A 21765-nucleotide genomic window follows, 5' to 3' on the forward strand; every position below is an offset into this window, starting at 1 on the left:
TGGAGCAGAGTTTGCAGAGAATAAATCAGATACAAATTATGAATATATAATCCATAAATTGTATGTTGTTTGATTCCATCAGGGAAAGAAATTTTTACAGATTCTTTCAACCCTGAGAGCCTAATGATGCAATGCTAGCTTCTGTTATAAAGTATTAAGGTGGAATAAAACTGTGTTGGTGGAAGAAACATGATTCATCCAGGGTTATGAAAAACGATTGATTTTATTAATTAAAGAACACCTATTTTAACTGATTCAGAATTAAACCAAAGCAAAATGTAATGGCAACAGTCAAATGTAAATCATACACATGCACACACTGTTTTTCTCACACTAACTGCTCTCTTTCAAGTTCCAGGAAAAAAACTAATTTTTCATTAAACACACATATATACAACAGCTATTCCCATTCACTGCAAAAAGTGATCAGCTTTTCCTTTGTACTGTTTCTACCACATAATCAGCCCCTAGGAACCTGTCACTCTCCTCCCAGGAAAAGCCCAGTTCCTTAATGTCCCTTCTGCTCTGTTCACGGCCAGTTGGTAGACCATTCTGTGCTGTAACCTGTAATGGCCTATCTACAGAAGGGCCTGAACATAGTAAGCATGATTAGTCATGTCACAGTTTTACACTACTCACTGCCACCCCCCAACTAATGCTAATTCACACGCTACTGAATTTGATAATAAAGGGTCCCACTTTTACCAGGGGACATGGATGTGGATGAACTACAGTTAATGAAGTCAGCCCCCTCATCTTATTGACTCTTTCCCAGAGACCATTCTGAAAGTCCTGTAGTTAAGGCATAAAATGAACACACTTCAAACTTCGGGTTGAAAGGCATTAAGAGCAACATAGCCTTTTCAAGAAAAGACAAATATTTATACACTGAAGATAACAGGCCATTTCCACACACGTCCTTCTTCCTGTCATACACATCATGTCATACGTTTTACCATACGTGACTTGTAATTATTCTCTTGTATGCAATATCTCAGATTACTCTCAAAGAACTAAAGACATTTGTTTCTAGTATGGATTCTCTGGTACAGTCTGTTGTCAGAAGGGCTCAAAAACTTTCCATATCATTACACCAAAGGTGTTGATACTTGATGAAAACCTTTACAACATTTCTTGCCACACACATTACATTTGTGTGGTTCCCTTCCAGAATAAGTATTTTGATATCTAGTGATGAATGAGCAATAATCTGAAACCTTGCAATACTCACTGAATGTTCAAGTATGAAGTATTTGGTGAACACTCAGTTTAAGGCACAACACAAAAGCTTTGACACATTCATTACATCTGGAATGTCCTGTCCAGTATAGATTATCTGATGATTGGTGAGACGTGAGCCCTGAGTAAAGGTTTTTCCCATTCATGGCATTTGTGAGGTAGTCTCCAGAATGAATTCTTTGGTGAATGAATTTCTTCTCCAAAGGCCTGGTCATACTAAATACGTTTATCTGATTCTTTCCAGCGTGATTTTTCCAATGAAGCGTAACATGTACACACCTGCTAAAACCCTCACTTAAAGTCTCTCACCAGTATGGATTACCTGATGGTAAGGTAGGACTGAAAGTAAACTGAAGGATATGCCACACATTATATTTGAAAGATTTCTATTTCTCTCCAGTATAAATTCTTCGGTGGATATTAAGGTATGAATTCTGACTAAAGACTTTGAGACATTCATTACATTTCTGTGGTTTCTGTCTAGCATGGATTATCCAATCATAGGTAAGGCTTTGCCACACTGAAGACATTTGCATGATTTCTACCACTGTGAATCTCCCATGAACTTAAGGTGTCAATTTTCAAGGAAGTCCTTCCCACCTATGTTACATTAATATGGTTTCCCCTCTGTATTTATTACCTAACGTGTAGTGAGGGTTGAAATCTGAGTAAAGCCTTTTCAGCACTCAATATTTTTGAAAGGTTTCTCTACAGCATGTATTCTACAATGAGATGCAAGCAGTGAATTCTGAATAAAGACCTTACCACACTAATTACATTTATAAGGTTTTTTTTCCAGTATGTATTCTCTGATGCTTTGCAAAGGTTGGATTTTGACTAAATGCCTTGCCACACTCATTACATTTGTAAGGTTTCTCTCCAGTATGAATCCTGTGATGAATCCTGAGGTGTGAATTTTGAGTAAAGACCTTGCCACAGACATTACATTTATAAGGTCTCTCTCGAGTATGAATTCTCTTATGACCTGCAAGGTGCGAATTACGACAAAAGCCTTTGCCACAAAAATCACATTTATAAGGTTTTGCTCCTGTATGGATCACCTGATGTCGCCTGAGGGCTGACTTATCATTAAAGCTTTTGCCACACTCATTACATTTGTAAGGTTTCTCTCCAGTATGAATCCTCTGATGTCTTGCAAGATATGAATTTTGACTAAAGACTCTGCCACATACATCACACTTATATAATTTCTCTTCTGTGTGGATTAACTGATGTCTACTGAGTTTCGATCTGTAATTAAAGGTCTTGCCACACTCATTACATATATAAGGTTTCTCTCCAATATGATCTCTCTGATGAATTGCAAGGTCTGAATTTCGACTATAAACTTTGCCACATACATCACACTTATATAATTTCTCTCCTGTATGGATTATCTGATGTCGAGTGAGGGTTGAGCTCTGATGAAAGGTTTTGCCACACTCATTACATTTGTAACATTTCTCTCCAGTATGAATTACCTGATGGCTAGCAAGGGATGATTTTTTACTAAAGACTTTGCCACACTCATCACATTTGTAAGGTTCCTCTCCAGTATGAATTCTCTGATGAACTGCAAGGACTGCTTTTTTACGAAAGACCTTACCACAGTCATTACATTTGTAAGGTTTCTCTCCAGAATGAATTCTATGATGTTTTGCAAGGTATGAACGTACACTAAAGGCTCTGCCACACACATCACATTTATATAATTTTCCTCCTTTATGAATTACCTGATGTTTCCTGAGGTTTGAGCTATGATGAAAGATTTTGCCACACACATTACATTTGTAAGGATCCTCTCCAGTATGAATTGCCTGATGACATGCAAGTGCTGCTTTCTGACTAAAGACCTGGCCACACTCATTACATTTGTAAGGCTTCTCTCCAGTATGAGTTCTCTGATGAACTGCAAGATTTGAATTTCGACTATAAACTTTGCCACATACATCACATTTATATATTCTCACTCCTTTATGGATTATCTGATGTCGAGCGAGGATTGAGCTGTGATAAAAGGTTTTACCACACTCATTACATTTGTAAGGTTTCTCTCCAGTATGAATTCTCTGATGACTTGCAAGGGTTCCTTTTCGACTAAAGACCTTCCCACACTCGTTACATTTGTAAGGTTTCTCTCCAGTATGAATTCTCTGATGAAGTGCAAGGATTGAATTTCGATTAAAGACTCTGCCACATACATCACATTTATATGGTTTTGCTCCTGTATGGATTAACTGATGTCTTCTACGATTCGAGTTGTGATTAAACACTTTATCACACACATTACATTTGTAAGGTTTCTCTACAGTATGAATTCTCTGATGAACTGCAAGGTTTGATTTGTGACTAAAGACTTTTTCACATATGTCACATTTATAAAACTTCTCTTCTGTATGGATTACCTGATGTCCAGTGATGTGTGAGCCATGATCAAGGGTTTTGCCACACACGTTATGTTTGTAAGATTTCTCTCCAGTATGAGTTCTCTGATGAACTGCAAGGTCTGAATTTTGACTAAAAACTTTGCCACATACATCACAATTATGTAATTTTTCTTCTGTATGGATGATCTGATGTCGAGTGCGGTTTGAGACCTGATGAAAGGTTTTGCCAGACTCATCACATTTGTAAGGTTGTTCCCTGTGTGCCCTCTGGTCTTGTGTCAGTACTGAAGGATGCACAAAATCGTTCCCATTTGTATCAGAAATGCTTGTCTGGACAACAGGAGTAACTGTCTGAGGTGGTGAAAATGAGGCACTACTGTTGATATTCTTGTCAGCTTGATTAAATTCACCAATTTTTTGTTCACTTTTAAATATATGCAATTCATCCCGAAAGCCTGATGCAAGCCTATTTTCAGTAGGCTTAATTCCTGCAACACTCCTACCAAGTCCATCTCTCTTATCAGTAGGATTTTCATTATGGGACATAGGAGTTCCTTTGTAATTTCTTACCTCATCTCTCTGCTGAGGCTCAAAGTCAGATATATTTTCCTGGATTCCCCTGAGGTTAAAACGCTTCACTTTATTCTTTTCATGTCTTCCCAACATCACTTTTTGTAATACTTCTCCTCTACCAGTGTTTACTTTTAGTTGTAATTTCTTGATCACGTGTGTAGGAGAGATGTCTAGAAGATAAAAGAACCATAAGTAGCCTATCCATTTTAATTCATAAATAAACGCTTCATGCTTAATACCTGATATTACACCAAAACTAACACTTATACCAAAGTTATTAACTTTCCAACAAAGATCTTCAAGTTTTTAGGAACACAAAAGGAATGATTCTTCACTAAAGAAAAAGTGATTAATTTTAGGGTACTGTACTTTCAAACAACGTATGCCAAAAATACTCACATAGGAATAACTTCTGTTAGCTATCAAAGAAAGTATATTTCCACCATGATGTATAAGCACACACCAATTAACAGTAAACATACTGCTGTCTCATAGCTGAGGAGAAAAAGACATTACACTATGCGTATATTCTGCATACCTATTATTCACAAATAACTGCTAAATAGCAGACAACATATTGTAACAGTCAGTAATAGAAAACTAGCAGGAATTCCCTGGTGGACCTGTGGTTAGGACGCCGCACTTTCACTACAGAGGGCCCAGGTTCAATCCCTGGTCAGGGAACTAAGATCCCACAAGCTGTGCAGCATGGCCAAAATAAAAGGAAAAAAAGAAAACTAGCATATTGATGAATAATCTAAATGAGTTGCAGATAGAATTGGGAAACAAATATAGCATAGAGAAAATGAAGAATTTGATAAAACAACTTTTTGAAAAACAAAATATTTTTCTCAGTACCTCCTATAAAACTATGTATCCATGAAAAAGCATAAAACATCTAAAAGCCAATCATCCGTAAATCAAAATTAGATATTTATGAATAAAATATTCTCCATTTACATTTACAACCAATTAATGGAGCAATTCCCAACCTATGAAGTGCCCTTAAACATCCAGCTCATTGGCTCCACAATATACACAATAAAGAGGGAGCAACTGGTAAATTTATTAACTACGCTCAGAAACGACGTCGTTGAGACAAATTGCAAAACAAACAAACAAAAGAAGCATACGCTATAAAATGCAAAGGGATGTCAATAAACATGACACACTATTAATATATCTTGATATACAAAATTACCTTTTGAGTCTTTACTAAAAACGTGCACTATTCTAAGGCATCTAACAGCAATAATTTCCTTTAAATGGCTTGAAGAAACTTACCACAATTTTTCAAATTAGGACAGAAGACTCACAGTTTTCTGTACGTGATCCCAACTGACACAGAAAGTAGTGAGAGAAACAGGATTTGAACCTAGACCTACAGACTAAGACAACATCACTGAAGCACGACTACCCAGACAAGCAGTATAAATTACATAATATTACAGAAAATTCCAAGAGTTTAAAAAGAAAACTTCAAAGGAGATGCAAGAAGACGTGAGCTGTGTAACTAAAAATGTTGTTCAGGCATCCCTCCTGGAAATGGTTTCTGGTTCATCATTGGAGGTGTCACTCCACCTCATAAGCTCTCTCATTAAGATGCTTCAAAATTAGGTGTAGACATAGAATGAACGATGGTGCACACACAGGTAATGAAAAATATGGCATCAACAACAATTTACTCAACAGTGGCACAAATACGGGGATGTGAACTTGGACACTTTTCTTAGGAGAAATTCCTATACCATTTAACTGAGGCTGAAAGGGAATGGTCATTAGCATATATGAAACACTGTCACAGTGCCCTTGAGACGTGCCTTTGTGTCACTCCACAAAAGCAGAAAAAAGAATGTGGAAAGACTAATCGGCCAGGCTCTGATGGTAACCTGGAACATGCTGAACTCTCCACTAAATAGCCTGAAGTGGTGATTCTGTGTGTAGCAGGAAAATGTTACAAGATATGAGGAAAAGCATTCTCTGTAAGAATTTTCTGTTACCCAGTAAACCCACTCCATAGAGAGTCCACCAGAAGTTGTCCATTAACTAAGGGTGGATTATCACAGCAAACAAACTAGAAAAATTTCAGAGCCTTGGACTATGTATCTCAAAAACAGAGTTATAGGCTTCCCTGGTGGCGCAGTGGTTGAGAGTCCGCCTGCCAATGCAGGGGACACGGGTTCGTGCCCCGGTCCGGGAAGATCCCACATGCCGCGGAGCGGCTGGGCCCGTGAGCCATGGCCGCTGAGCCTGCGCGTCCGGAGCCTGTGCTCCGCAACGGGAGAGGCCACAACAGTGAGAGGCCCACGTACCGCAAAAAAAACAAACAAAAAACAAGAGTTATAGAGGCACAATCATACAAACTTAGAGGAGTACAAAATCAGGAAGGGTATACGTTTCCCAACTAGGTAGCACAGTACACGAGTGGAAAAAATGCAAGATATGTGTGTCAGATTCTATAGGACCTTCAGATGGAACCATGAGCATTACCCACAGATGCCAAAGTAAAACCCTGAAATATTCACGTAGTCACCTCATGAAAGATTGGGGATTAAAAAAAGGATCTCTCTGTCCATTATCTTTACAGTTTTCCTAAGTAAAAGTTACATACGATCCATTCAAACTGGCTGTTACACACATCCTGCAGTTTGTGGCAAAAGCAGAACACAAGAAATGGCTGAGGGATCTAAATAAGCAGACAGGGCCTGAGACAGCTCCATGCAGGTTCTGAGGTGCCAGATGGAGTAAGAGGGCAGCCAGTGTCTCCCATCTTCTGATTACGTATCCTAAAAACATCAAATGTGGATGGAACTGGGAAAGGTTCAGGTATTGAGTCTGGAGGCATCAGCTCTTATCTATATGGACTGAGAACTGAGCTTCCAATAAAATCATGCCCTGAGGGAGAGATGAGGGGGCCAGAAACCCCAATAAAACAGCTCGCTTCGGACAACTGGCACTCAATTGAGCGGGAGGCTTTGGGATCACTGGGCAGCAGGGACTCACTGCCAGCCTGCCAGACTCACGGCCTGGTCTCGACCCTCCTGGTGGGCATTTCTCTGCTCAGGGCCGCTGCCAGCCCGGACTGGCAACCTTTTCTGCTGAACATCCCTAGGCAAGATACGAGTGCCAGGGAGGGGATGGATTCCTCCCTCCACAAAGCGCCTCCTAGCCCATGCTGGGCATGTTCCAGGAATGGGAACTGGCTTTCAACTTTCACCACAGGCCACCCTTAGCCAGCAGGAGCACACTGAGGAAATTTTACCGTCATATTCAATGCATGAGAAAGCTGACCGTTTTTCCCCCTGCTGCCAACACAACACACAGACATCAATAAATGACACTTAAAATGTGGTACTATTTAAAAGAGAAACGAAAAACAGCCCGCCTCACACTCCTCAAAGTCAAGCAACAACCAGTTCACGGGAGCCAGATACGGAGCGTTGTAGATCATGATAAAGACCTTGCCTTTGTCTCTGTAGGAGCTGCAGCACCACTGCAGGGTGAAAGAATGCATTTTACATGTGGAAAGAGTGATAAGTTATGGAGAAGAAAAACTTCCCTCTGAGAGTTCATAATAATAAACAAACATTGGTATTCTCACAGAACTCTCCAACAGGAGTGTTCAGAGTTTCTCAAACACTATTATAATAATGAGGCTTCCCCTCAGCCCTTCTGAGATCTGACCTATATTCAAACTTTGATACAATCCCAAAGGCACTCACCTCACTATCTACAGCCTAGGGCTCTTTCTCTTGCTACAAAGTGGGTAAAATATTCAGAAACAGAAATTCCTCCAGTTAAGAACAAGAAACATGATCAGCTATGGATTTTCCGGAAACTTAGTTCTTTGTTCACCAGAGGATGGAGGACATTACCAATGGGTCTAGAAAAGTATTTCAAAAATTCATCCACTACTTGCCTCCTTCTGAATACACAGGGAACAGTATAATATGCAGAAACATAGTTCTTTTCCTAGAACTCCATAATCAAAAGCCCATGGGTAGAAAACAGGAAAGTGGGTGTATCAAAAGCTTGCCGTAACTACATGGGCTCTGGAACAACCCCTGATGCATCATGAAGTGCGCAGGTCATCGTAAGAAAAGGTAGGTTTATGCTCCTGATGCCATATCATGAAGCGTTTCACATCTGAGTCAACAGGGATTTCATATCAGTCAAGGAAAACCAGCTCAAATGAGGCACACAAAGGAAATGCAAAGATACCAAGGGAAGATCCCTACTTCTAGAGGGAAGTTATCCTCACCTAGGGAGAGCAGGTTCCTGTAGGTCTCCAACATCACGTCCCTGTACAAGGCTTGCTGAGCGGGTTCCAGGCATTCCCACTCCTCCTGAGAGAATTCTATGTCAATATCCTTGAATGTCAACTGTTCCTGAAATGAAAATACATTTCACCAGGGGGTCCTGGGGAGAGTTCTTATTTGCACACAAAATGACAAGAAGAGAGGGGTAAGGATGAATTCAGTTGAAGTACGTTTTCTGACAAATCCACGTAAAGGTAATTTGGAGCAAATTATCAGTCTCTAATTTTAATTTCTTATGCTTTTTCATGAGATTATGATATCTTCCAATTAATGTGGAGTTTTCATTTTTGTGGAAAATATATGAAATACATACAAATAAAATTCAAGAATGGATTGTCTATATATATGCAGAAGTATTACATATTATGTTCTACATACTGAGTGATACTCAATATCTAGATGAGCTATAGAATGAGTGATGTCTTAAGTCCACAGTGGCTTTAAAAAAAGTGAAAATCTTAAATGATGATGATGACGACAACAGCAATGACTAACAGTGGTTGAATACTTCCTATATGCAAAAAACTACTCTAAAGGCTTTATAGATGTGAGCTTGTCATCAACCTAACAGCTCTTTACAGTAAGATCTGTTCCCATCTTACAGAGGAGAAAACTGTCAGAGACAGTCTGAGCAACTCAACTGAGGTTAAGAAGCTAAGAAATGACAGAGCAAGCATATGAACTAAGGTGGCTGGGCTCTGGAATTGAAGCTAAAGAAGCAGAAAATTTAGTAACAGAAAGACCAGTGAAAGTACACTGACAGAGAATTCCTGGAGAAACCTTGAAAGGTCACTACAGATGTGGGCACACACAAAAATGTACATAAAATGTTAGTAATATTATTACTATTTAAACCATTAAGGGAATTCCTTGGCAGTCCAGTGGTTAGGACTCTGCACTTTAATTACCGAGCACCCAAGTTCAATCCCTGGTCATGGAACTAATACCCTGCAAGCCGAGCAGTGTGGCCAAAAAACATTTAAAAAATGAAAGAGAAAACAAAAAACATTAACAGGAGAGTGTAGAAAAAATTCAAGGCCATGGAATATATTTAAGGTATCATTTCAACTGAAAAAGATATCTTACGCAGTAATAAAATCATGATGTCCTATATCAAACCATGCACTTGAACATTCACAAACTCTTGCATAAATATGTAAACACACAATTAACTGAAATGAGAGCTGTCTCTGGACATATTTTTGCATCATTTTTTTCATCATCAATTTTATTCAAGTGAATTTCAGCATCTTTGGGACAATGAAAACGTATCAGCTATAGTAAATGGTACTAACATGAAAACATAGGATACTTTAACTCTGATCTCAATAGATACCTATATTCAAAAATATAAATACAATTTTATCCACTAAAATTGACATATGAAGGTATTAATCAATATAAAACAGAGTTAACTAGAACATTTCACCATACACCATAATCAAAAGAAAACACTTGATGCATTTCTCTGTAACTACCCTGGAGTGAAGGGGGCTGACTAGGTCTCCTGCCTTTTGCCACGGTACGACGTGCCTGCGTAGAGGCAACTAGAAGAAATAACAGGAAAAACAGAGAACAAGAGTGAGAAAAACAGAAAATGTGTCAGAGAGTTGGAACAGTTAACGTTCACAAATCTGAGGAGATGGACAGGCAAAAAGTTAAAGGATGGAAAAAGATAATCCGTCCTAAAGAGAGCACAGGTGACTATATTATATCATACAAAATAAAGACAAAAACTGACATGAAACAAAGGCTGTTATATAATGATATAAGGTACAAATCATCAAGAAGATATAAAAATTATAAATACATATAACATTAGAGCTCCCCCCAAAATGAAGTAAACGTTAATAGAGATAAAGAGAGAAGTAGACAGCAGCACAGTATCAGTATGAGACTTCAACACCCTAATTCTACCTACAGATAGAAACAAAAAGAAGATCAATAAGGAAACAGAGGCCTTAAACAACAATATAGGACAACTGTACCTGAGACATGTACAGAACACTCCACCCAATGACAGTAGAAAACACATCCTTCTAGAGCACACATGAAACATTTTCCAGGAAAGACCACATCTTAGGCCACAAAACAAATCTTAACAAATTTAAGAAGGTTGAGATCATAAAAAGTATCTTCTCCAACCACAATGAAAAGATACTAGAAATAAAGAGCAGAAGGAAAACAGGAAAATCCCCCAAATGAGGAAATGAAACAGCCCATTCTTAAAGAAGCAATGGGTCAAAGAAGAAATCACAAGGAAATTTTAAAAATATCTGAATGAGAATAAAAACGCAACATACTAAAATTTATAACATGCAGTCAAAGCTGTATTAAAACAAAAGTCAAGGACTCCCTGGCACTCTGGTGGTTAAGATTGTGCTTCCATTGTAGGGGGTGTGGGTTCGATCCCTTGACAGGGAACTAAGATCCCACGTGCTGCATGGCACGGCCTAAAAAAAAGGTCTACAATGTTAAATGCTTACAACAAAAGAGGGAAAAGCAGGACCTCCCTGGCGGTCCAGTGGTTAATACTCCCTGCTTCCACCGCAGGGGGCATGAGTTCGATCTCTGGAAGGGGAACTAAGATCCTGTATGGCACACAGCATGGCCAAAAAAATAAAATAAAATAAAATATTTTTTAAAAAGGAAAAGATGTCTACACTGCTGTTCAAGAAAGTACTGAACGCCCTAGCTAGAGCCGTTAGACAAGACAAAGAAATCAAAGATATGATAATTGAAAAAAGTTAAAATTGTTTTTTTGCAGGTGACAAGGTTTTATATATACAAAACAAAAAGATCCCACAAAAAAACGACTACTTCAAAAGAAAACTTTACAAAAGTTGCAGCATAAAAACATCAGCACAGGGCTTCCCTGGTGGCGCAGTGGTTGAGAGTCCGCCTGCCGATGCAGGGGACACGGGTTCGTGCCCCGGTCCGGGAAGATCCCACATGCCGCCGAGCGGCTGGGCCCGTGAGCCATCGCCGCTGAGCCTGTGCGTCTAGAGCCTGTGCTCCGCAATGGGAGAGGCCACAATGGTGAGAGGCCCACGTACGGCAGAAAAAACAAATAACAAACAAACAAAAACATCAGCACAGAAAAATCAGTTGCATTTCTATACACAATGAACAATATCAAAAAATATTAGAAAACAATGCTATTTACTATAGCATCAAAAGAGATAGAATACTTAGCTAAGGAGGTAAAAGACTCGTACACTGAACACTACTAAACGTTGCTAAAAGAAATCCATGGAGATACAAATAAATTAAAAGACGCCCTGTACTCATGGACTGGAAGACTTATGAATCTTAAAATGACAGTATTACCCAAAGTGTTCTATAAATGCAATAGAATCCCCATTAAAATTTCAATGGCAATTTTTGCAGTCATAGAAAAAATGCTAAAATTCATAGGGAATCTCAAGGGACCCCAAGAGCCAAAATACTCTTGGAAAAGAAGATGGAGGCCATCATTTTTAGATTTCAAAACATATTACAGGGCTTCCCTGGTGGCGCAGTGGTTGGGAGTCCACCTGCCGATGCAGGGGACACGGGTTCGTGCCCCGGTCCGGAAGGATCCCACATGCCGCGGAGCGGCTGGGCCCGTGAGCCATGGCCGCTGAGCCTGCGCGTCCGGAGCCTGTGCTCTGCAGCGGGAGAGGCCACAACAGTGAGAGGCCCACATACCGCCAAAAAAAAAAAAAAATTACAAAGTAATCAAGATGATGTGGTACTGTCAGAAACGCAGATACATAAAACAATGGAGCAGATTAGAATACCAGAAATACTCCTTGGTATATATGCAAAGTGTATTGACATGGATGCCAAGACTGTACAACAGGGAAAGGAGAGTCTCAATAACAAATGGTGCTACGAAACTAGATATCTACTAACAAAAGAATGAAGCTGGAACACTGCCTGCATCAAAGGTAGAAACTGTGTGTCAAGGATGCAATCCAGAGTGAAAAGACAACCTCTGAGGAATGGAGGTGTGAAAGTGATTTAAAGAACTTCCAACTGCCAGAGAGTTAGGCTGATTTCATAGTTTAAATTCAATGATGGACTAAAACACATTCTACCACTGACGTCTGTCTCTGAACTGACCATTTCCTTCCCTATTATTAAGATTTTGAAGTCAGCTACATTTAGTTTCAATTGCCTTAGAAAAAGCCAGAACAAATTTCTCCTAAGTGGTCTGATATCCAGATTTTACCAGGTATTGGGCATTTTAAGACCTGACTTCTACGTGCAGCTTTTTTTTTTATAACATCTTTATTGGAGTATAATTGCTTTACAATGGTGTGTTAGTTTCTGCTTTATAACAAAGTGAGTCAGCTATACATATACATATATCCCCATATCTCCTCCCTCTTGTGTCTCCCTCCCACCCGCCTACATGCAGCTTCTTTATCCTGGTTTATAGAGAGCGGACACTGCATCCACATGGGACCCCAGAACAATTACTGCTGCCCAACAGCTCTGACACCACATCTCCAATCCTGCCCAGGACTACGCCCAGTGGAAACCATTGGCTCTCCTCGTCCAGATCACTCTGTCATAGGGAAATGAAATCTAAGTGGAGCTGACAGGGACTGCGGGAAGGCTCCCGGTGACTGTGAAAGTACAAGTGTCAACCAGGATACTTCAGAGTCAGACAAGATTAGCGAGTCCAAAGAAGGGCATTTCAGAAAGAACAGACTGAGAATCAAATGAAAATATGACTTTACCTGAGAAACAGCCATTCCTGGCTCCTTTTCTTTCCTCTTCCTCCTCTTCCGGGCTTCTTCCTCAGGCAACATGAGTCTTCAGAGGACAATCTTGAAAGATGAAAACATGCTTAGAATCAAAAGACCCCATTCCTGTACCACAACCATAAACACAAGGAAGATCTCTCCATGTGGAACAGACAGTCCTCTGCCCACTGTCCCAGGAGGGGCTCAGGACAGTAAACTCCCACACAGAGACCAACACAGGAGTTTTCCCACCCTTTCTTCAGATCAGGCTCCCCTCCTGGTGAGGCCCTCATGTACCCAGCAGCAGCGGGCACCTCAGCTGGACCCGACGATCCCCCGCAGGTCACAGACCAGCCCTGATCCAGCCCCACGCAGAGCACAGCCCTCACCCTCAGCCCAGATCTCAGCCCTCAGGAATGGGGGGACTCAGAATAACGATGCTCAGTGATGGATACAGAATGGAATCACCTCGGACACTTTAAATACTATTGAGGTTGGACCACATACCAACTATATGAAGGGAAATCTCTGGTCAGAGGGTACAAAACATGTATATACAAAACGCCTCAGCAATCTAATGTGAAGCCTGGGTTGAGCACCACTCAGAGCAGGCAAGCCCAGCACACCTAGCACTTTAGTTTTCTTTTGCAGCTTTACTGAGGTACAGGTGATAAATAACAACGCTGTACACGTGAGGCACACAATGTGATTATCTTACAGATGTATACACTGTGTAATAATTATCACAATAAAGTAATTTACCCTTCCACCAACCCACAGTTACCCACGTGTGTCTGCGTGGTGAGAACATTTAAGTTTTACTCCCTCAGCAAATTCCAACTATATAGTAACACAGTATTAACTACAGTCAGCATACTGTACATTGGATGTCCATGCTGTACTTATTCATTTCACAACTGAACTATTTGTAACCTTGGGCCAACATCTCCCCAACTGCCCTACCACCCAAGTCCTCATAACAACCTTTATACTCTATGGTTCTATGAGTTTGACATTTCTAGTTCCCATAAAAAATGTGTGTCTTCTTCAACCAAAATTATGTCAGAAATAGTAACAGTAATGCCAGAATGTCATAATAATAATTTATGGCTGATATAAATTTCTATATACACTCATTTGTCAACAGACATTTTGGGTCTTTCTACATCTAGACTGTTGGGAATAATGCAATAATGCTCATTGGAGTGCAAATATTTTCTTCACTGGAATGATTTTGTTTCCTTTGGATATCTAGTCACAGGTGGGTTTCACAAATTGTGTGCCTGTTCTTTGTTTAATTTATAGGAAACTCCATATCGCTTTCACTAAGAGCTGAACCAATTACATTCCCACCCACAAAGCATAAGGGCTCCCTGTTCTCTATACCGTGTGTGCGTGCGTGTGTTTTGTTGAGACAGGTAGGGAGAGGACAGTAGAAGAACCAATACTGGCCTGGGAGCAAGAAAGTAGCAGCTACATTTTCCCAAGGATGTGCCTCTGGAATGCAGATCACTGTGGTGTTGCTGGCACTCTGATTCTTGGAACAATCTTTCCTACATCAAAGAACTTAATGGCCCTTCTCAAGTTGTGCCCACAGATACATACCTACCAGAGTCTCTCTAATGAACACGTTCTGCCATTTCAAGCTTACTACTCATAATTTCCCTTCTGGGCTCAAGTAAACTTACAAAATCTCATAAATCCAACACAGTCTCCATATGACCCCTATTCACTCATCCTGCTATAAAATACCAGAAAACATTCCAAACTCTAATAAATCATGCCTGAGGACAAAATACATATGAGACACCCAAGGAACCACCAGACACAAAACACCATATTTTTATTCACAGACCAAACACTGATCTCATAAAGCTATATATATAAAAGAAAGATGTTTCCAATGATGCACATGCCCCAATAAGAACCTGTAACCAAGGACCCTATGGGAACTTCCCAGAACAGAGCCCCCCCTCGATGCTCTCTCTGCCTGCCTTTTGTCTGTAGAAAACTTTAGTCAAAGAAAAAATTTAATCATAGAAGTGAGAAAATGCAGAAAGAAAGGAAAACAGTCAAGCAAGACAAGAATACTTTAGCCATTAAACAACATCAAGGACCTTTAGTTTCTCCTCAAGGACTATAGATAACATTCTGAGCCCTGTCCTTTGAGCTGTTTTGCAGATACTGAAACCCCCACCAGGTGAAAAAAGTTAACTGTATGCTGCCCATAAGGACGTAGACCCCAGCCTGGTTAGAACCAGAAGTTTGATGATGTTGACTCCCATTTACCTCACCAAGCCATCAGAAGAATGTCCACAAGCTGATCACGCACCCCACAATGCCCTTCTCTCATCCTGTCTTTAAAAGTCTTTGGGGCTTCCCTGGTGGCGCAGTGGTTAAGAATCTTCCTGCCTCGGACTTCCCTGGTGGTCCAGTGGTTAAGACTCTGCGCTCCCAATGCAGGGGACCCAGGTTCAATCCCTGGTCAGGGAACTAGATCCCTCATGCAGCAACTAAAGACCCAGCACAGCCAAATAAATAAATAAAGATTTAACAAAAAAAAAGAATCTGCCTGCCAATACAGGGGACACGGGTTTGAGCCCTGGTCCAGGAAGATCCCACATGCTGCAGAGCAACTAAGCCCGTGCACCACAACTACTGAGCCTGTGCTCTAGAGCCTGTGAACCACAACTACTGAGCCCATGAGCCACAACTACTGAAGCCCGTGCACCTAGAGCCCATGCTCTGCAACAAGAGAAGTCACTGCAATGAGAAGCCCACGTGCCACAATGAAGAGTAGCCATTGCTCGCCGCAACCAGAGAAAAGCCCGCACACAGCAACAAAGACCCAACACAGCAAAAAATAAAATAAATTTAATAAATTAAACAATAAATAAATAAATAAAAGGGCACAGCCCCTCCTCAGGGCTTAAAAAAAAAAAAAAGTTCCCTGAAAGTCTTCAGGGAGTTCAGGGCTTTTAAGCACAAGCTACCTGGACTCCTTGCTTGGCACCCTATAATAAACGCTGCACTTTCCTTCACCACAACCTGGTGTCAATAGATTGGCTTCACTGCACGCAAGCAAGGGGACCCAAGTTTGGTTCGGTAACAAACCCAACATCTACCAGGAAAACATTCCAAATTCTCTTTTGTATCTTTCACAGTGGATCTGAAACTTTCTTCATTTGCAATCCCAAATACTAAATAACACTGAAGTATCCTGAATCCCTCCTGTGACAGTGGGCAAATGATCTCTGCAATTTTCCCTATATTACTACCCTAAAAACTGCATGATTCTTAACCTCCATAACACCCAAGTCACCTGTGGAATAGATGCTGTGGGGCACCCTCTTGAGTCATCACCTAAGGACAAGGCACCCATCTTCCTGCACCCAAAGATCCCTGTGCACTCAGCTCAGGCCACACTTTTTTTAACCACAATGGAGGAAAATGTTTCTCTTTGCCTAAATCCACTGTCTTCATTCCTCCTCAGGTAGGATCATGAAATACCCAATTAAACAAATGCATGTAAACCTCAGGGTCAGCAGCTAGGTCCCAGGGAACCTGAGCTAAGACACTATGGCACCTCAAACCATGCAATGCACCCACAACTACCCATAAACCCAATTCCAGGTGCTCCAGCCAGAACTCAAACACCCTTTGCCAGCAGTTCCACACACCCCACAAGGGACAAATGCAAATACCATTCATTGGGCTCATCTTGAAGCTCCCACTTGCTGCCATATCCCTCCTGCAGACCACTATAGGCTCCCTTCTAATTCCCCATTGTTCTGCCTCTTCTCCATACACTCATGGGAAAACAGGGCTAAAAGGCATAAGGACTGCTCAGCAAAGGAGTCGCAACAGGAATATTCACAAGCTACCTCCCAAAGAACACTGGGCATTCACTTGACCTTCAGTATGAAGGTCAAAAATTGGCCCTCAGGATTCTTGTCTCCTGTTCTCCACACTCACAGGCAATTAAAAAAATACCCTAGCTGTCTGAGGGGGCGCTCCTTCATGCCCCATTAGGCTCTAGACTTCTGCCCTCACTTAGCACACTAAGCATGTGTGTGCTTACACACACAGAAATCATTATCCGTGATTCTGAGCAGATGAACTGCTGAAAGGCAAAGCTCCTGTCCAAGGTGGCGACTGGTCCCTGGACGTGCACAGCCTGGAACACTGGGGGCTACAGCGGAGCAGTCACACAGCACACTAAACATGGGGACACCTCAGGACACTGCACGAGGACACCAATTCTGTAAGGCTTTTTAGGACTCCCTACATCTTTTGGTTCTTATTTTGAGTTATTAAGTAGCCACATGGGGTAAGGATCAATTACAGTTGAAATATTCAAAACAAACATGGGAACCATCCTTATCACCTACCCTGTTCACCTGGTCTTCCCTGAGGATTATTTAGCCCAACCCACAGTCTTAGCATCTAAACGCATCCCCAGAGTGAGATGCTGCAGCCATCCCGGAAGGAAGAAAAACACTGTACTCCTTCGATGGAGGAAACACAATAAAGACTCCAAACCAATAGAAAATGGCATTTCTTGGGAGGGAGGGGGGGGTGGGATGAATTGGGAGACTGGGATTGACATATATACACTAATATATATAAAATAGATAACTAATAAGAACCTGCTGTATACGAAATACATAAATAAAATAAAATTCAAAAAAAAAGAAAAGAAAATGGCATTTCTGATGATGTTGATTGATACAGAGGCAATAAAACCTGGTCAACGTGACAGAGATTGTCGGGAAGGGATGGAGAGACCTCTCTGAGCCTAATCCTGAAGGAGCACAAAGGGCCTGAGCCACTGGGATTTAAAGGCAGAGGGTAAGAATGGGAACTAAGATTTGAGAGAGAAACGGTTTTGCTGCTTGGGAACTTTTGGGGTAAAGTGAACCATGGGAAAAGGGCCAGATCCCACGATGAGGCAGGAGACACTAGCGGGGCCCTGAGGATGTTACAGGGATGTGTAGCAACGGTGAGGAGTTCGGATTTTGTCCTGAGGACAAATAAGAGCCAGTGAAGGTCTGAGTGCCAGAATTGATATAAACTCTTCAAATTTACACTTAACGCAGAAAAATACATCTGACTATGGTCACTTCCCCTCTGACCCTATGTTCTTGTCTCCATTCTAGGATTTTGCTTTTGTTTTTCATTCTGGGAAGACAGGGACCCATTCAAAATTCTAAATAGAACTGGACACTCCTCTCTAAAAAGAACTGCCACACACAGACACATACACAATTTGGCCAATCATTTCAGGGCTCAGAGTTACCCAGGCTGAGAGTTTCTGGTCTAGTCTCTCACCTCCATGTTACAAGTGGGCTCCCTGAGGCCCAGAGGGGAGACACGTATGAGGAAGTCCAGGTTGAGTGAACAGAATTAGGGGAACTGAATTCTGAAGTGGGATCCAGAAGGGCCAGTGGGCAGAGTTTGTCCTTAACATCCTTCCAACCTAAAACACCAGGACCATCTTTCATTTGCCTCAGCAAAGGAACCTTCTGTTTCAAGGTCTGATCTGGTACCAAGCATTTAATTCTTCTTTTCCAGAAGATTGCAGTAAAATCTTTTAAACATGCAGATTTGCAAAAATATACCACTGGTGAAGAAAACATTGGAAAGAGTCAGGTTAGAAATCAGCTCTGAGCAAACTTCATTATGAATAGAGGAGCACTGATGGAAGAAGGTTCCAAGTCACTATACCCAATCCTTCAGTATCTGTAGAGAACAGTCAAGAGGGACCTGAGGGAAGCATCTCCCTATCACTTCGCAGCTCACTATCTTAACAGATCAAATACAATGGAAAAAAACTGAATATTAGACTAACTGGTTAAACTAGGTTTTGACTGTTAATATAAAAGATGACTGACATTTTAACATCATCTTAACTCATCATAACAGTCTAAAATTATTTACTAGTTACCAAAGAATTTTTCCAATACACAAGATAAAGAGGAGACAGGAGGCAGGCCTCAAACAAACCTTAAACACATTTTAAAAAGAAATATTTTGTGAATTTTTTAAAAATTCTGGTGTGAAAGTTAAAAAAACTAAGAATATATCATATTTAGAAAAGAATCACATGAGTTGATTATACAAAACCAGCAAAGCTTATTTCAGAAGTTTATAATGCACCAAGATTTATTCCAAGTTATAAAAAGAATTAAATGTAAAAAAAATGAAAAAGAAAAAAAAAAAAGGAAAGAGAAAAAAGTAAATCCATTAGAAAAAAACTCACTTTTAATGTTCCTTCAAAGAGGCACCATGGGGCTTCCCTGGTGGCGCAGTGGTTGAGAGTCCGCCTGCCGATGCAGGGGACGCAGGTTCGTGCCCCGGTCCGGGAGGATCCCACATGCCACGGAGCGGTTGGGCCCGTGAGCCATGGCCGCTGGGCATGCGCGTCCGGAGCCTGTGCTCCGCGGTGGGAGAGGCCACAGCGGTGAGAGGCCCGCATACCGCAAAAAAAAAAAAAAAAGAGGCACCATGCAGTAACAGAGTCAGTCATTTCTTGCCCCACTTCTCTCCCCTGTGCTCTCATGCCAGGAAAAGGAAAGGGGGTGACCCACAGCTGTCTTGAGTCAAGTCACTGCCCCCTGGCTGAATAGGGACTGGAGATGGAAGTTATCTTCTGATACAAATAACTGCAAAATGCACAAACCTTATAAGGAAGTTTTCCAATTCTCACGCTCATCTGTATAATTTAAGCAAACAAATTTTAAATTTACTACATTCTGAAACCACAGATCATACATCACAGCTTAATCATCCACATCCAAACAACTCACCACCACCCACCTGGATCCAGTTTCCACTCTACCTGCACTACTAGGTGTTTCCATTTCATTCTGTTTATTCGTCTCCCTATATCATCTCGGTCTGTGTCTCTCCTTTTGCTCCCCTCTGCTCTCCTGCTGTTCCTGCCCTCCTCTCTATTTCCTCCCTCACACCTGGCCTGCCCGACTCTGCAACCTGTTCCCCCCCTTGATGCTCTTTCTTCCCCCACCTCTGCTCCCTCTCTGCCCTCCGGGTTACACCCCTTCTGTCCGTGATACACTCCCTCCCTCCTCACTCTCTGGCACCCCAGGTGGCTATGGTTCCTTGGTGTTGTTCTTTCTTCTTCTGCTGTTCTCTCTCCCAGCACCTTGATGCTCTGAAGGCCATGGTCCCACCTCATTTACCCTCTGCCCCCGCTCTCTGTGTGAAGGGCCTCATCACTGTCGCCTCCCTTGCTAACGCTGAATCAGGGCCCCTCTATCTATGTTTTCCTCTAATCTGTGGCAATCCCTCTGTATAATTCACTTCTTTACTTTATCCACCTGTTACTTGCAAGGCTTAGTCTCTTTCATTTTATTGTCTCTTTACAAGTCCCTAAGCCGATCCTCTACGTCTCTATTGGTTCTCCCTCATTCTTTTCTCATCTCGGTTTTTCTATTGCTCTCTCAGTCGCTCTCTGTCTCAGCTTCTCCCGGTCCCCCTCGCCCACGTATTTACAGGGATGGCGACTGAATAAGATACCCGCCTACCGGAAAAACACATTTTCCAGCGGGGAGACCGAAGAACACTGGGTGTCACACGGCTGGCCAGGTCACCTCCCCCTACACGGGGTGAGGGGAAGGCCTGACTATGAAGGAGAGGCCTGCGGAGCAGAAGGACCGGCCTGAGGAGACGCGAGGACAGAGGGGCTGGGAGAGAGGGAGGGGGGCTCAGGAGAGGGGCGGGCTCTCCAGAATCCCGGGACCCGGGAGAGGACGCGAGCTCTCCGGGAGCAGGGCGACCGGCGCTGCCCTCCAGGGTCCGAGAGGGCGAGGCTGCGCAGCCGCGAATCCACCTCGCGGAAGAGGGCCTTCCAGGGGAAGGGCAGAGGCAGTAAAGGGCTTTATGAAGGAAAAAGAAGCGAAAGGCGGGGTCTACCTGGACCTAAGGCAGAAAAGCCAAGGGCTCCGGGACCCAGCTCAGAGCGATTTCAAACGCAAAGGAAAACACCAGACCTGTGACGGCGACGTCTGGATTTACTGGGGGCGAAGGCCGGGTGCCGGCATTTTAAGTCCATAGTGACTCCCAAAACGCTGAGGGTGAGGTATGGTGGACCACGCAGCACAAATTCACACTAGAAAAAAGAAACTTACCTACTGGAGCGCGTGACTCCCAAGACGCTGAGGGTGGGGTATGGTGGACCACACAGCACAAACTCACACTAGAAAGGAGAAACTTACCTAATGGAGCGCGAGCTCCACGCCGAGCTCTCTGCTTCCGGTTCCGTTAAGAAACTGCGCACGCGCAGAGTTAGAGGCAGGGCTTCCAGGGACGTGAACGATTGGAGCGCGACCGCGAAGGGCGGGGCAAGGGAGTTCACAACCTCGCGGAGATCGCCAGGGGCGTAGTAAGGGGCTGAGGTATGTTACTTCCCGGCGCTTTGAAAGTGCCGATTTTAAGTTACTATTGTAAGGTCCGTTGGCCCGGGGGGTAAGAGAAAACATCGACCAGTAT

General features: G+C 42.1%; 1 protein-coding gene, 1 non-coding gene and 2 pseudogenes across 2 annotated transcripts in view; 2 read left to right on the forward strand and 2 right to left on the reverse strand.

Moving 5' to 3' along the window:
* LOC137214765 (zinc finger protein 665-like) overlaps positions 1–21765 on the forward strand; it is a 349647-nt pseudogene that overhangs the window by 118971 nt on the left and 208911 nt on the right.
* Positions 1–21765, reverse strand: part of LOC137214778 (zinc finger protein 813-like) — a 71643-nt gene that overhangs the window by 18717 nt on the left and 31161 nt on the right. The window lies entirely within an intron of this gene.
* On the reverse strand, positions 205–21537 carry LOC137214769 (zinc finger protein 665-like; annotated as a pseudogene).
* On the forward strand, positions 15675–15747 carry TRNAG-CCC (transfer RNA glycine (anticodon CCC)). Its single transcript has one exon. It is a non-coding gene; the product is annotated as a tRNA-Gly (tRNA).

Source organism: Pseudorca crassidens, chromosome 20 (genome assembly GCF_039906515.1).
Source record: "Pseudorca crassidens isolate mPseCra1 chromosome 20, mPseCra1.hap1, whole genome shotgun sequence".
Taxonomy (NCBI): domain Eukaryota; kingdom Metazoa; phylum Chordata; class Mammalia; order Artiodactyla; family Delphinidae; genus Pseudorca; species Pseudorca crassidens.